The 16394-nt window shown below is 45.6% G+C and overlaps 1 protein-coding gene and 1 non-coding gene across 37 annotated transcripts in view; both read left to right on the top strand.

Annotated features, from left to right (window-relative positions):
* Window positions 1–16394, top strand: part of LOC138431407 (uncharacterized) — a 332640-nt gene that overhangs the window by 159368 nt on the left and 156878 nt on the right. The gene's annotated exons all lie outside the window — the stretch shown is intronic.
* Window positions 8866–8970, top strand: LOC138431543 (U6 spliceosomal RNA). Its single transcript, XR_011253720.1, has one exon. It is a non-coding gene; the product is annotated as a U6 spliceosomal RNA (small nuclear RNA).

Consider the following 16394-nt stretch of genomic DNA (forward strand, 5'->3'; position numbering starts at 1 on the left):
TTGCTGTAGACCGTCAACCGTGGTGGGTATAAAGGGCAAGGTCTTGGATCTTCCGCGTTCCTAGCTGTTGTCAGGTGCCCTTTCGGGTCCGTGCATTACTTAGCCTCCATCTCATCCTCTGTTTTCTCCGTGTTGGAGACTTCAGCAGTCTTGCTACTGTTCTACCTGACCTGTGCCCAGGAAGCCCCAGTAGGACTGGCAACCAGAAGCCAGCTTGAGGGTAGCAGTGGTCTCGGTTTCTCAGTGAACCCCGAGACCTCCACATGATGAGAGGAGCCGTGCCGCGGAGACCAAGTAACCGAGACGATGCTCAGGTGTGAACTGCGGTCTACCTCCTCCCTTCCTCCTGGGGGCTGTTGGCCCTCCCCTGCGTGTCAGAAACGGCGCAAGTATCGCCTGTCTTGCATCTTAGGTTGTGCCTGATACCGCCTCGGAGCTGATTCTGACACCACTGGGTCCCAGAGTCCGAATGATTCCCCTCAGTCAGAGTGGGAGATTCTGAGAGTCGGGTGAACATAGGATTGGGGACAGCTGGGGGCAGTGAGCTTATTTCCCTGAGACCTGAGTGCACGGTTGGAAGACTCACAAGAGGCAACTGTGAGAAGCTCCACCTGTGTCTGCATGATCCGCAGAGCGAAGATTCGTAGGGTAGAAAGAATCGGAGCCTGGAGAGCTGGTCTCCTTATTACTGAAACACCAGAACCCAAAGCTGATGTTGCATTAGCAACAGAGACTAGGGCCACCATCCAAGCTGGAGAATTTCAGGCGCTTTGTTTTCTGTCTCAGCTCCATTGGACTGACTTGTTTGAGCGGACTTGGAGAAGCGTGTTGATGAGTCAACTGAACAGGACGCCCGTGGTATTTGCAGCTTTGCTGCAGATGCCATCTTTCTCTTTGAACAAATGGCAAGCCACCTGACTCCAGATATGGAGTTAAAGACCTGCTCCTTTTTTTTTTTTTTAATAACTATTATTTTATTTACTCTTTATCACAACCCCATGGAATAAGTCCTCTCATTATCCTCACTTTTAAACTGAAGAAACTGAGGCACAGAGAAATTGTCTATCAAAGTTTTGATAGATAGCTTTTCAGTTTTTTTCTGTGCATGTATGTAGTTTTTCTTTTAAACCAAATTAGATTAACACAGTTGATATTATTTTCTAATACACTTTGCTATGTTCTATTTACTCAATAAAATATCAGGAACATTTCCCCATATTATTAACTATTCTTCTGCCATATAATTTAAGTACATATTATATAAATGAAGAATACAAATATCTCAGTGTGAGTCACTCAGTCGTGTCTGACTCTGTGACCCCCATAGACTATAGCCCGCCAGATTCCTCTGTCCATGGGATTCTCCAGGCAAGAATACTGCTGTGGGTTGCCATTTCCTTCTCCAGGAAGACCTGCTCCTTTTAAACCAGTTTATTCTCCCCTTATCCATTCTTTTCTAGGTACTTTATCCACATAAACCTCAGCTAGTCTTAGCGAGCAGACAGGCATCCAGTTAGATCCTGTTCATACACGGCCCACCTACCATGTAGCTTGGTATGCGGCCCAGCGTTAACTAACTTCAGGTCAGTGGAATAGAATGGTAACCACATTACCATTTCTGAACAGTTTCTGCCTCTGGTTTTTGAGAAAGGAGTTCAGATCCCTTCTATTCTTCTTTCCTTCCCGTTGACAAATGGTGGTCCAGATGACCTTCAGTTCAGTTCAGTTTGGTTGCTCAGTCGTGTCCGACTCTTTGTGACCCTATGAATCGCAGCACGCCAGGCCTCCTTGTCCATCACCAACTCCTGGAGTTCACTCAAACTCACATCTATCGAGTCAGTGATGTCATCCAGCCATCTCATCCTCTGTCGTCCCCTTCTCCCACCCCCAATCCCTCCCAGCATCAGAGTCTTTTCCAATGAGTCAACTCTTTGCACGAGGTGGCCAAAGTATTGGAGTTTCAGCTTTAGCATCATTCCTTTCAGAGAACACCCAGGACTGATCTCCTTTAGAATGGACTGGTTGGATCTCCTTGCAGTCCAAGGGACTCTCAAGAGTCTTCTCCAACAGCACACTTGAAAAGCATCAATTTTTCAGCACTCAGCTTTCTTCACAGTCCAACTCTCACATCCATACATGACCACTAGAAAAACCATAGCCTTGACTAGACGGGCCTTTGTTGGCAAAGTAATGTCTCTGCTTTTTAATATGCCATCTAGGTTGGTCATAACTTTTCTTCCAAAGTGTAAGCGTCTTTTAATTTCATGGCTGCAATCACCATCTGCAGTGATTTTGGAGACCTTAACTCACAGATATTAAGACAGATACACCAGGGGACCATAACTCACAGGTATGGAGTCACATGTGGAGGATTGCAAAGTTAGCCCTCCAGCCCTTAACCACACAGCCATATCTCTGGGGTGTCCCAGGAGAGAGACTCAAACATCTAGCCTATCAGGTGTGTTTCGAGTCTTTGTGTGACAGCAACCGAACTTGCTTCCCAAATAATGAGCATATTGTCCTGTCTGCTCAGCTTCCTGTTTCCGCGTTCGGTGTAGGATACTTGTTCAACCTCAGATGCTTGTGTCCTCTGGGTCCCTCGAAAGACCCTGTTCTTTGGAGCACTGGGTCGTCTCTGTGTCCCTACCCCCCTCACCATGCCTGTCTGTCTCTGTACAGAATCGAGGTGATTTTCCTCAAAGGACCAGTCACAGTGCCTGTAGGTATGACCACATCTGATGGTGATGTAGATACTCTGAAGTTAATACTTGACTCTTTTATGCTTAAAAATATTCCTCAGACGTAAAAGATGATGGGTGATTTTGCAGTGGGGAAACCTGAAATGCTTGGTTAGCCCTGTGATCAAGGTCGGTATCAACTGGGTCATGTCTTATTGACAGCATGTGACCTTGACATGATGTGGGTGAGAAGGCCACTTTACCTCTGTGATCCTTCTCCAAAACGCCCGTAACCTCAGCGTAATCGTGAGAAAAATGCTGGGGAAAACGAAATGGAAAGATGTTTTACAAAATACCTGCCTAGCATCCTCCAAAGCTATCAAGATCATCAAAGCCAGGGAACGTCTGGGAAACCGTCAGAGCCTCAAGGAGACCAAGAAGCTGTGACCCTTAAAAAGTTTATGTGATAGCCCAGTTAGGATCCCGGTGCAACGCAGGGACATTTAGGGGAAAGCTGCTGCTAAGTCGCCTCAGTCATGTCTGACTCTGTGCGACCCCATAGACGGCAGCCCACCAGGCTCCCCCGTCCCTGGGATTCTCCAGGCAAGAACACTGGAGTGGGTTGCCATCTCCTTCTCCAATGCATGAAAGTGAAACATGAAAGTGAAGTCGCTCAGTTGTGTCTGACTCTTCGAGACCCCCTGGACTGCAGCCCACCAGGCTCTTCCGCCCATGGGATTTTCCAGGCAACAGTCCTGGAGTGGGGTGCCAAGGAAAGGCAAATAAAGTACAGATGTCGGTGAATAATAGTGTGTCGGTCTCAGTTCATCCGTTATGACAAAGTTCCAGGTAAACGGAGCACCTTAAAATAGGAGGGAACTCTGTAACATTCTTGCAGCTTTCCTGTAAATCGAAGGTTATGCTATGACAAGAGGGTTACTCATTTTTTTTTTTTTTTGGCCAAAGTGAGTCTTTGTTGCTACTCTTGTGCTTTCTAGTCGTGGTGAGCAGCGGCTACTCTTCATCACAGTGCACAGGCTTCTCACGTCCGTCTCACACTCAGAAGTTCCAGTGTGAGGACTTGTGCTTCCTCTTCACGCTTGTGAACTCAGTCGTGTCTGACTCTTTGCGACCCCATGGACCCCATAGAGCCCGCCAGGCTCCTCTGTCAACCAGATTCTCCAGGCAAGATACCCGAGTGGGTTGCCATGCCCTTCTCCCGGGGATCTTTCCCGACCCAGCGATGAAACCCACGTCCCCTGCATCACAAACGGATTTCTTTACCACCCGAGTCACCACGGAAGCCCCTTAGATAAAGGAAAGGATATAATTTGGCTGAGAATGAGGGCTGTGGTCACGGGATCTAAGGTTTAAGAATTAAAAGAAAAAAAAAAAGAAGCAGAATCTTATCCAAAGACTCAGGAAAAAATTGCACGAGGTGTCAGGATGGAGTAGGCATCCAAGAAACTGGAAGCAAAGGCGAGTACCATGAGGGTTTAGTCTCCCCAAGCTGGATGCTGCGTATTTTGTATCTTCCGCCCTGCTTGTTGGTTTCATGAGCTACACTGGCCACGGCCACTGCTTGGGAACCATGGCTAGCCAGACCCCCGAAACCCCGTTCACCCACTTACCAGTGTAGATGTGCTGATGTTTCTTCACTAGACAGTAATGGGAGCCCTAAGTGTGCGGATGAGCACACTGGCCAGGGTACCCAGTTCCAGTCTCTGATGTAATTCTAGGCATATCCCTTTCTCAGATTTCTCATCTGTCGAATGGAGGTAGTACACATCCCCAAGAGAGATCTGTGACAGCTAAGGAGCAAATGCAGGCACAAGCTGATATCGGGGGACATAGATCAGCTTAGCGTTGGACCACTCCTAGGAGGATGTGTGTAAAATGACGGGCCACAGGAACTGAAGGCATGGGCCGGGAACCTGCAGAAACAGAAAGCGACTGGACAATGTAGGGGAGAGGATAAAGAGACTAGAGGGCTGGAGATGGAAGATGTTTGCAGGACAAGGGCTACAGGAATAGAACCACCCGTGGCCAGAGAGAGGGATGTTTGATCAAAGATGCCTGAGATGAAGACATCCCAGACGATGACAGTTCAGTTCAGCTCAGTCACCCAGTCGCGTCTGACTCTCTACGACCCCATGGCCTGCAGCACGCCAGGTTTCCCTGTCCATCACCCACTCCCGGAGCTTGCTCAAACTCATGTCCGTCGCGTCGGTGATGCCATCCAACCATCTCATCCTCTGTTGTACCTTTCTCCTCCTGCCTTCCATCTTTTCCCAGCAGACTGAAGCAAAGATGGGGGCTATTTGGAATGGGCGGTTTGGGGACATCCAGACGTCAGAGTTCCAGTGGCTTCTCGGTTCTGTAAAGGGAGATGTTCATAAAAGCAGGAAGATGGAAAAAAGGAGCAAAGCTCTGGGCATCACAGACAGGACCACAGACAGATGAACCAGGGCAGGAGGGGGAGGGTCAGCAGACTGACTGGTACCCAAAGAGGGCACGACATACCATTGAGGAACTGACGCTGCAATCGGCACCGTGTTCACAAATTTTCACAAGAGTTAAAGACAAGTGAAATTTACTTACTGTGACCCCATAGTAAGTACTGGAGAAGGAAATGGCAACCCACTCCATATTCTTGCCTGGAGAATCCCATGGACAGAGGAGCCTGGTGGGCTACTGTCCATGGGGTGGCAAAGAGTCAGGCACGGCTCAGCGCCTACCATTCACTCACTCAGTACTAAGTACATTCCTTTATCTCTCCTGGTTTGGTTCCAGGTTGCCCATCACAGTGAGATATAAATCTATGTATTCCTCTTTAGGGATAACGTCCGGGCTTTGAACGGGCCTCCCTGGTGGCTCAGTAAATGGTATTAGTTTGTGTTTGCTGACGGGTCCTGTGAACAGTCAGCTGTGGGTTTCTGAAGGTCAGTGGGCTGCACGTGAAGGTCACCATTCTCATCGTCCTTTGGGTGGTGGATTTACACCCTCGAACCGCGTCCTGATTCGGAGGTGTCTTCTTGTCCTCATCTGTGCTGGGTTCTCTGTTGTTAAAGACGCCAGACCGTCGGGAAAAAGGTCGTGTTTTATAAGGCCAGAGGTAAGTTGCCAAAGCAAGATGATTGTAATCGAATTGTGGTTCTTTGTCTTGTAACTTGAGCAGCGCCGTTCTGCACGCAGAAGAAGATGAAATCTGAAACCTTCCTCAAGCGCTGGCTGGCTTCGAGGATCACATGTCCCATGACATTTTCAACCTTTCGTTGCATCCCTCGTTGTTTCCTCTAGCTAACTGGGAACTTGACCTCAGAACTACCGTTGCTTTCCTTTTCGTCCTTTTAAAATGACTAACCAAATGTGAATTTCCCTTAAGGGTTATCTGTGTCAAGAATTTTTGAAAGTTACTAATCCAAGTGGTTCTGGAATTCTAATTGAGCTTGGAGTTTTGACTGGACGTGACCTTCATGAAGAGACCTCTTGTATTGTCCCAGATTGCAAACCTAGTACACGGTAGGATTGCTTCAAGATCGTGTCTTTAAAAAGCTAGCTCCTTACTGCTAATGTAAGATTCTGGATCACACTGGCATTGAAAATTCTTTTCCATCCAAAGGAATATAATCACAGAAAACAAAATCACCACTTGACTGCCAGAGAGTGTTTTTTTTTTTTTTTTTTCTCTTCCTCAAGGTCATTTTACCTTTGTTGAACTCTTGTTGTAACTGTGAGCAAATGGCACCCAGATTTTGCTGGGAGCTCTGACCTTGAACGTGGATGGCAAGTTACTGCCTTTTGTTTGTAGTTGGAGAGTGAAACTGAAGACCCCGAGTAGCTGGGAAATCCTGTATCTGCCTGGGGCTTAGAGGCAAGGCAACTGACAAGTTGACCTCTGGTTTTTCTTTCTGTCGTGTGAGTCTAGAATTTCTATACATACATCACATGACCTGGAGAGCCCAGTAAAATTGCTAAAGAAATGCAGGCTTTCTGTCACTTCCTACTACTTCACTTCAACTACTGTTGACTTTGGGTCTGTTCCAGGACCAGCCGTTTTACCCCTGTGATGATCTGAGGCCCTCATCTGTCCAGTGAGGGAGGCTGGGAAGAGAGTACGAATGCTTCTGAGCTACTGATGAGAATAATTTATGGTGGACGCTGTTCAGATGGAAGGTGTGGTGTGAAAGTGGCTGCTTCAAGCAGTGAATCTTCACAGCCCTTTAACAGTGTCATCATTTCAGCAGAAGCTACGGTGAATAATGTTCTGTCTTCATTAGGGGATCCTTTTTTTCCTTTTTAAGTGGCACTGGATCCTTTTATCTGTAAGAACTTAAGATATAATTGGCAGAAAATAAACTGCACGTGGAAGTGAAAGTCGCTCAGCCCTGTCTGACTCTTTGCGACCCCATGGGCTGTACAGTCCGTGGGATTCTCCAGGTCAGATTACTGGAGTGGGTAGCCTTTCCCTTCTCCAGGGAATCTTCCCAACCCAGGGATCAAACCCAGGTCTCCTGCGTTGGGGGCAGATTCTTTACCGGCTGAGCCACCAGGGAAGCCCTAAGCTGCACATGTTAAGAGTCTGTAACATGAACCGTTTTGACCCAGGATATGCCCTTCGAACTTTCACCTCAGTCAAAGCAATGAACATCCCTGTAACTTTCAAAGATTTGTTTAAGGCCCTTGTACACTAACTCATCTCTCCTGCTCCTCCCTCCACAGACTACTGATATATGGTAGTTTGTATTTTGATCCCTCACTAAGATCATGCAGTGTGTGATCTTTTGTCTAGTTTCTCCCCTTCAGCATGATGTTTTTTTTGAGATGCATCCATTTCACTGTGTGTATGAACAGTGCATTCCTTTTTTATTGCTGCTGATTACTCTTCATTACTCTTTATACTGTTTATTACTCTGTGTTACTGTTTGTTACTATTTATTGCTATTGGTTAATGTATATTACTGTTTATTGCTATTTACTACTATTTATTACTGTTTGTTACTATTACTACTATTTCTTTATTACTGTTGATCAATGTTTGTTACTGTTTATTACTATTTATTACTCTGTTACTGTTTGCTACTATTTATTGCTATTGGGTAATGTTTCTTACTGTTTCTTACTCTTTGTTACTATTTGTTACTATTTACTATTGTTTATTACTGTTGATCAATGTTTATTATTTGTTACTATTAATTGCTGTTTGTTGCTATTTATTACTATTGTAAATTCCTCTTTATTACTGTGTAGTATTCTGTTGTATGGGTATAAGACTGTATTATCTGTTCACTTGTTGTTGGACCCCACTAGGGGCTTCCAAAGGGCTTCCAGGGCAGCTTAGCTGGTAAAGAATCCACCTGCAACGCAGGAGACACTGGTTCGATTCCTGGCTCAGGAGGATTCCCTGGAGAAGGGATGGGCTTGGGCTTCCCTGTTAACTCAGATGGTGAAGGATCACACATGGTGTGAGAATCTCTCGGTCCATCCATGGAGCTGTAGATGGCATTAGTTCCTTCTTTTTGATGGCTGAGTCATATCCCAGTAAATCAACACCCCTGGTGGCTCAGACAGTTAAGAATCTGTCTTCAGTGCAGGAGACATGGGTTCGATCCCTGGGTTGGGAAGATCCCCTGGAGAAGGGAATGGCAACCCACTCCAGTATTCTTGCCTGGAGAATCTCATGGACAGAGGAGCCTGGCGGGCTACAGCCCATGGGGTCGCAAAGAGTCAGATGCAACTCAAGTGACTTAGCAGGCAGGCAAGCTCAGTCAGGTAGCTAAGTGGTAAGGAATACTCTGCCAATGAAGCAGACATGGGCTCAGTCACTGGGTTGGGAAGACCCCCTGGAGGAGAGCATGGCAACCCACTCCTGTATTCTTGCCTGGAGAATCCCATGGACAGAGGAGCCTGGAGGGCTACAGTCCATGGGGTCGCAAAGAGTCAGAGACGACTGAGCGATTAAACAACCACAAAGACCACTATCTCATATCATACACAAAAATTAACTCAAAGTGACATAAAGACTTAAATGTAAAAGCTGAAGCCATGAAACTCCTCATAGGAAACATGGGCAGTGTGCTCTTTGACATCAATCTCAGCAGTAATTTTCTGGATCTGTCTCTTCAGGGAAGGGAAACAAAAGCAAAAATAAACAAAAGAGACTAGGTCAGGCTAAAACGCTTTTTCAGTGCTCGCTTTGGCAGCACGTATACAACACCAGTGTGATACAGAGAAGATTAGCATGGCCCCCGGGCAAGATGATATGCAAATTTGTGAAGCATTCCATATTTTTTTAAAAAAATTAAGAAACACTTTTGCACAGTTAAGGAAACCATCAGCAAAACAAAAAGGCAACCTACTGAATGGGAGAAGATATTTGCAAGTGTTATGCTTGAAAGGGTTAAGATTTGTGTGTGTGTGTGTGTGTGTGTGTGTGTGTGTGTGTGTGTGTGTAGAGAGAGAGAGAAGGGAGGGAGGGGAGGAAACTCATACAACTCAATATTAAAACAATAAAATAGTCCGGTGAAAAAATGGGCCGAAGGTATGATTACCACATGCCCATGGTCCATAGGCATCTGTAAAGGGGCTGGACATTACTAATTATCGGGAAAACGCAAGTCAAAATCCCAGTGAGGTATCCCCTCACACCACTCAGAATGGCCATCAAAAAGTGTTGGTGAGGATATGGAGAAAAGAGAACCCTCCGGCATTGCTGGTAGAAATTTTTTTTTTTTTTTTTTTTTGCTGGTAGAAACGTTAATTGGCACAGCCGCTGTGGAGCGCAGTTTGGAAGTTCCTCAGCAACATTAAAAGAAGGACTGTGTGATCTCGATTTTCACTCATGCGTTTTTATCTACAGAAAGTGAAAGCGCTAATTTCAGAAATTACATGCACCCCAGTGTTCTTAGCAGTGCTAGTTAACAGTAGCCTGGACATGGAGGCCGCCTACGTGTCCGTCAACAGATGCATGGATACAGAAGATGTGGTAGATATATTCAATGGAGTATTGCTTGGCCATAAAAAAGAATGGAATGTTCACATTTGAAACAACATGGGTGGACTCGGAAGGTGTTATACTTAGCTAGATAAAGGAGAGAAAAATTACTAGTGTAGTTTTTTTTCAGTTACATGTGGAATGTAAAAGATAGAACAAGTGGACCAGCGCAACAAAACAAGAAGAGACCCACAGATACAGAAAGCAATCTAATGCTTGCCAGAAGCGAGAGGTTGGCAGGATGGGGGAACTAGGTGAAGGGGAGTGAGAGGCTCAAAATGCCAGTTATAAAATAAATTAGGGAGACAATGTATAGTGGAGGGAACATAGTCAACAATATGGTAATAACCCCGGTCCATCAATATCCCTTATTGCTAATGAAGACACTGTAATTTCAGGTGCTTCCCTGGTGGCTCAGATGGTGAAGAATCTGCCTGCAATGCAGGAGACCTGGGTTCCATGCCTGGGTGGGAAAGAGTCCCCTGGAGAAGGGAATGGCAACCCACTCCAGTATTCTTGCCTGGAAAATTCCATGGTGGGCTGCAGTCCCATGGTGGGTCACAAAGAGTCGGACACGACTGAGCAACACACACATACACACACACACAATTTCAGGGGCTTCAGGAACAAGGTGCAAGTCCTGGATCAGTTTTGTGATAAGGTCGGAATCTGGAACTTTTCCTAAAGGACCACTACTGATAGACCTTCTTAGGCTTACATACGTAATGACATCCAGGAGGAAAAATAGTCAATGAATGAAGCTGGCCAAGAAAAGAGCAACAACAAATGTAAAAATAAATTTACTCATCCAAAGGCTCCCGTTTTTATCATGGATTGCTCTGTTCCATATACACATAGCGTTTGCTGCTTTTACGGGTTCACCAAGTGGAGTGATTCATTTCACTTTCCTCTGAGGGTTTTTCCCCCAAAAGAAGAAAAAAAAAAATGTAGGCCAGCACAGAATGAATTCTGATCATGAATGAAGATTAAACGATTCTTTGCAATGGATGTATGTACTATAGACATAGACTTACGGAGTTTCATTGATGCAGATACCATATATCCGGGCATAAACTATACATTAGCATCCACGCTTTTTCAGATAAAAAGGATAATTTTTATGCATGCGTGTGAAAATACAAAATTGCTTACGAAAGCATTGCCTGTTTCCATATTATGAATTTCTTTCTATGGTTAGATGTCTAGATGAGTTGATAGATGGATGCCGGATGGGGTGGAGGAAGGACTAGTGAAGACGGGACACAGAGCCATTCATGCAGCATTGAAAGTCTTTGCCCACTGGGTGTCATGGTTTTCCCCACAATGCTTGACCCACCACAAGTATTTGAGGGGTTCCTGTATTCCCGGTGCAGGAGTTGGCAGTGTACGTGGCAAGTTTCATTAAACCACACCACCATCCTTTTTCAGATGGCTGTGCTGTCTTTCAAACACATCGTCAGTGTTATTTTTCTGCCTAAAACTGGCTGATGAGGATTAAATCTACAAGTATTATTTTTTAATGTCTGAATATTTAAATGTCTCGAAATTACATAATTGTGTTGGTCATATTTAGGTTTTATTGTAGCAAAGTCAAATCTGAAGAATTTGTGTGGTGCACTTATGCAAGTGCTTGGATATGTTTGTAATGATCTCTTTGCTCTACGGAAATTCTATAGTATAAGGACAAAGCAATTATTAGATATTGTCGTTGACTCTCTAAGTCGTGTCTGGCTCTTTGTGACCCCACGGACTGCAGCACGCCAGGCCTCCCTGTCCATCACCATCTCCCGGAGTTGGCTCAAACTCATGTCCATCGAGTCGGTGATGCCATCCAACCATCTCATCCTCTGTCGCCCCCTTCTCCTGCTGTCTTCAGTCTTTCCCAGCACCACGGACTGGAAAAGACCGTCTTTTCGGCTCTTTGCGTCAGGTGTTCAGAGTATCGGAGCTTTGGCTTCACCATCAGTTCTGCGGATAATTATTAGAGGTGGTGATCACATTTGAGCGTCTGCTAGCTGTTACCAGTGTGGCGTGTCTGGATGCATGTGTCTTGGCCAACATATCACAAGAGTGAGTGCACCATTAATTCGAACCAGACAGCCGTATTTCTCCCCTGTGGAAGTGATCACCCTGCCAGGTCCGATGGCAGTGAGTGGCTGTGACAATTAAAAGCAGTTGTGCTCGTTGCCTCACAGAAATGCTACTGTGTTTGTTTTGGGAAAAAAACAACAAAACACCGTCAGGGTAGAATGTGCCAGATGGGAAGATTTGGCCATGTGCGCCGAGGACACTGTGGAAAGTGTTCTTGTGTTTTTTGACTTCTTGTATTTTTCTCACTCTGAAGACTAGTTCTCGCCAGAACTGCTAAGGTGAATCTGATGAAGAGGCCGCCTAGTTTAGAAGCCCCGGTATGATGGGATATGTGTGGGGAAATTGTTGGAAAGGTGACAAGGAGCTTGCCTGTCTGTTTTATTTTTCTTCTTTCTGTTTAACTCTCGAAAATGTGCAAGTTGTGCTTCAGTGGCCCAGCATTGAATCTTGGAAGAATCTTTAAATGACAGTGTTTGCATATTCTGGTTGTTGTGGATATATATATACATATATATATATATATATATATATGTATATATATATTTTTTTAATGGCCTTTTGTGAATTGGGTTGACATCTTTAGTTTCCACACAAAGAGTCTGATGATGGCATCGTGATTCTCACTTAAAGTTCCTGGGAGAGACACAACAGTTAACAGTTTGCAAAACAGATGGGTTCATGGAAGGTCTGCTTTTGTTTGAATGAAAGGATCTTTTTTTTTCCCCCATTCAAATGGAGAAGAACACAGCCAATGCCCAGTTCTTTCAAATCCATGTTGAAAATGGTTTATGGATGGTGCCAGAGGAGGAATCAAAAATCAGCAAGAAAACAGGGAGATGCTGTTCTCGGTTTCAGCTGTCAATAGGAAAAAAAAAAATTTAAAGAGATAAAAATGAAGAAAAATTCAATAGGAAAGAAAAAAATTAATGAGATAAAAATGAAGAAAAATTCAAAGGTTCTCATTAAACATCTTCAGGCACTTACTACTTGAATGAACCTGAAGTTCCCCTTCAACAAAACCCATGCCCTCAGGGAACTGTCAAACCATCCAGGAGTCAGACACTAAACAAATATTCACAGAGATACCTCATTAAAAACATGGGAAGTTCTGTTGGTAGCCCTGTGTTGTTTTGGGTGTGCAGAGAAGGTTTCCCTGAGGAATTGACGTGTTGGTTCATCAGGCTGGTGGGGAACAAGGTTTGTGAATTATTTGAGCTCAGCAAGGGCATTCTGTTGAATCCTGAACTGGAATCATGGACTGAAGCTGAAGCTCCAATCCTTTGGCCACCTGATTCAAAGAACCAACCCATGGGAAAAGAAACCCTGATGCTGGGAAAGATTGAGGGCAGGAGGAGAAGGGGATGACACAGGATGAGATGGTTGGATGGCATCACCGACTCGATGGAAGTGAGTTTGAGCAAACTCTAGGAGTTGGTGATGGACAGAGAGGCCTGGCTTGCTGTGGTCCTCGGGGTTGCAGAGTCAGACACGACTGAGTGACTGAACTGAACTGCACAGATCTGTCTAGTGGAGGAAAGCTCGTACTAAATAGAGACTGAACAGATCTGGAAATTTCATGGGTCTCCATCTGTAGCTGAGTCGTGGGAGGAGGTTGGCAAGGGGGTTCCTCAGGGACACACCTCAGGTCTGTGATTGGATCGGTGGATGTTGGAAGGATCCCAGCCCCAGGAAGAAGGTGAGGAGTCTTACCCAGTGGGCAGCTACGGTCCCTACGGTCCTGCTCACGCTGCACATGAGTTGTGTCTGGAGTGGGTGAACTTGCCATGTCCTTGAAACCTTGGTGGAGATGAGTATTAAGAGACATTTGGTCACTGCTCTGAATCTCCAAAGAGAAACATGAGTTAGGGACGAGTAATGATGAATTTTGCTTGTCAGCTTTCCTGGCCCATGGTGTCTGGGAACATGTGCTGTTCCCACAAATACCTGCCATCATCTCAGTCAGTTGCTTAGGACCTACCTACAGATGAACGACCAAAAGGAAAAAAAAAAAAAAAGACATCAGTAAAGGAATTATCCTCCAATTAAAGAGAAAATGACATCCCAGTGGAGCTCAGTTTTCACAGGCTGGCAGTGGGTTGATGTCAACCCTTCCCTGTGGGTTGACGTCATTGATGGCTTCAAGCTTGTGGACTCACACCTTGAACTAGGCCAAAACATGAGTGTGGTGTCTTTGCTCACCAGGATGGCGGTAGAAGAGGCAGGGTTGATGCCAGAGGCCACGGTTGCACAGCTTGGCTCTGGTGCGTGATTTATCACAGCAGATCTTTTCCTTTGGTATTTGTTGTTTTTGTTTTTGTTTTTGTTTTTTTTGCTAACATCTATTTAGGCAAAATGAAACCCACAAAACCATTATATACAACCTGGCCGTGAGCATGGGGACTTAGAAACAATGAAAGCCCTTATGAATCATTTGAACTGGTGAGGTAAGGATGGGCACTTGGACTCAGTGAAAGGTCTTGTGAATTATCTGAGCTCAGCACAGGCATCTCGTTGAATCCCGATTTGGAATCACCCTCTGTCTAATGGAGGGAAAGTCGTCCTGAGTATAGACCGTGAACAGGTCTGCAGACGTCATAGAGGGTGTTCAGTCATGGAGAGATGAGTCACTGACTGCCTTTGTGATGGTGGCGAGTTCACCTCTCATGTTACGTCTCAGCTGTGGTTACCTACAAAGGGTGGGGGGCGGGGGGTCTAGGTCAACACTCATTGATGGCGAAGTCACTGTCTTTACTTACCAAGTCTGCTGGCTGTGAACTCACACACCCCAATTTGTGTGCACTCTGTGGCTTCAGTCATGTCTGGCTCTTTGCGACCCCATGGACTGCAGCCCGCCAGGCTCCTCTGCCCATGGGATTCTCCAGGCAAGCATACCAGAGTGGGTTGCCATTCCCTTCTCCAGGGGATCTTCCCGACCCAGGGATCGAACTCATGTCTCCTGTGTGTCCTCCATTCTGTGCTGATTCTTTACCGCTGAGCCACCATCGAGGACCATGCCCCGATTTATTTGGCCTTAATAAATAGTTTGTCACATAAAATCTGTTTTCAAAATATATAATTTTAACATAAAACCTCATGTGTCTTTTAAAAACTTCTCTCCATAGGCTCAACTTCTCCAGGCAAAAATACTGGAGTGGTTAGTGGGTTGCCATTCCCTTCTCCAGGAGATCTTCCCAACCCAGGGATGGAACCTGGGTCTCCTGCACTGCAGGTGGGTTCTTTACCATCTGAGACACCAGGGAGCCCATTGCAAACACAAATATCAATCATTTTCTCCTTTTAAAAACTCTGCCCATTCCAACACTATGGGGCTGCCTAGGGCAAGACAGTGTCCTCCTGCTGGGTCCTGCAGGTGCGTTTGGAGCGTCTAGCTGAGAACTAAGCTAAGCAGCCCGTTTCTCTAGACTTGTATCCTACAGATGGGTCAGAAGTAAAGACCCTGATGTCTTCTGAGTCCTGTCTGTGCTAAGGGTGTATGTCCCCTGTAGCAGGGCAAAGGCAGCAATCAGCCCAGAAATGACTGCAGCGACTCACTGATTCATGAGCTCCTTTACAGCAGTGTCTCACAGTGGATGGACATAAACGCTCAGTGGCATGTAGCATGGCGGTGGAAAGCTCTTTGGATCACCTCAAGGTCAAATTGAATTTGATTGTGTGTCAGCAGTGAGGGTCAGCTGGGTCACTGATTGTTATCACATGAATTTATAAAATTGTGAGCTTGACAGTATCAGTCTACATGATCAGCAGATGTTTTAGAGCTGAATACACTGCACTTCAGTTCAGTTCAGTTCAGTTGCTCAGCGGTGTCTGACTCTTTGCGGCCCCACGGGCTGCAGCACGCCAGGCCTCCCGGTCCATCACCAAGTCCCGGAGCTTACCCTAACTCATGTCCATTGAGTCGGTGATGCCATCCAAACATCTCATCCTCTGTCGTCCCCTTCTTCTCCTGCCCTCAATCTTTCCCAGCATCAGGGTCTTTTCCAATGAGTCAGTTCTTCACATCAGGTGGCAAAAGTATTGGAGCTTCAGCTTCAGCATCAATCCTTCCAGTGAATATTCAGAACTGATTTTCTTTAGGATGGACTGGTTGGATCTTCTTGCAGTCCAAGGGACTCTCAAGAGTCTTCTCCAACACCAGAGTTCCGAAGCATCAATTCTTCAGCGCTCAGCTTTCTTTATGGTCCAACTCTCACATCCATACATGACTACAGGAAAAACCATAGCTTTGACTAGATGGCCCTTTGTTGGCAAAGAGTGAGAAGGAGGAAAGGGTTTTGCCATTCTGAGACCTAAATATTCTTGATTCAAACAAGCAGGACTTCCGTGGGAGATGTTAAAAAGTGGATATATCTACATGACATACTCTGCATTATATCAGGATAGAATGACATCCAGTTATAAAAGTATGCTATTTGGGGACTTCCCTGGTGGTCCAGGGGTTAAGACTGTGCACTTCCCCTCTAGGGGGCCCAAGTTCAATGTTCCTTGGGGACGCAAGATCCTGTTGGCCACTTAAGTGTTAGTTGCTCAATTGTGTCTGACTCTTTGTGACCATGTACCCAACCAGTCTCCTCGGATCATAGAGTTTTCCAGGCAAGAATACTGGAATGGCT

Source organism: Ovis canadensis, chromosome Y (assembly GCF_042477335.2).
Source record: "Ovis canadensis isolate MfBH-ARS-UI-01 breed Bighorn chromosome Y, ARS-UI_OviCan_v2, whole genome shotgun sequence".
In the NCBI taxonomy this organism is placed as follows: domain Eukaryota; kingdom Metazoa; phylum Chordata; class Mammalia; order Artiodactyla; family Bovidae; genus Ovis; species Ovis canadensis.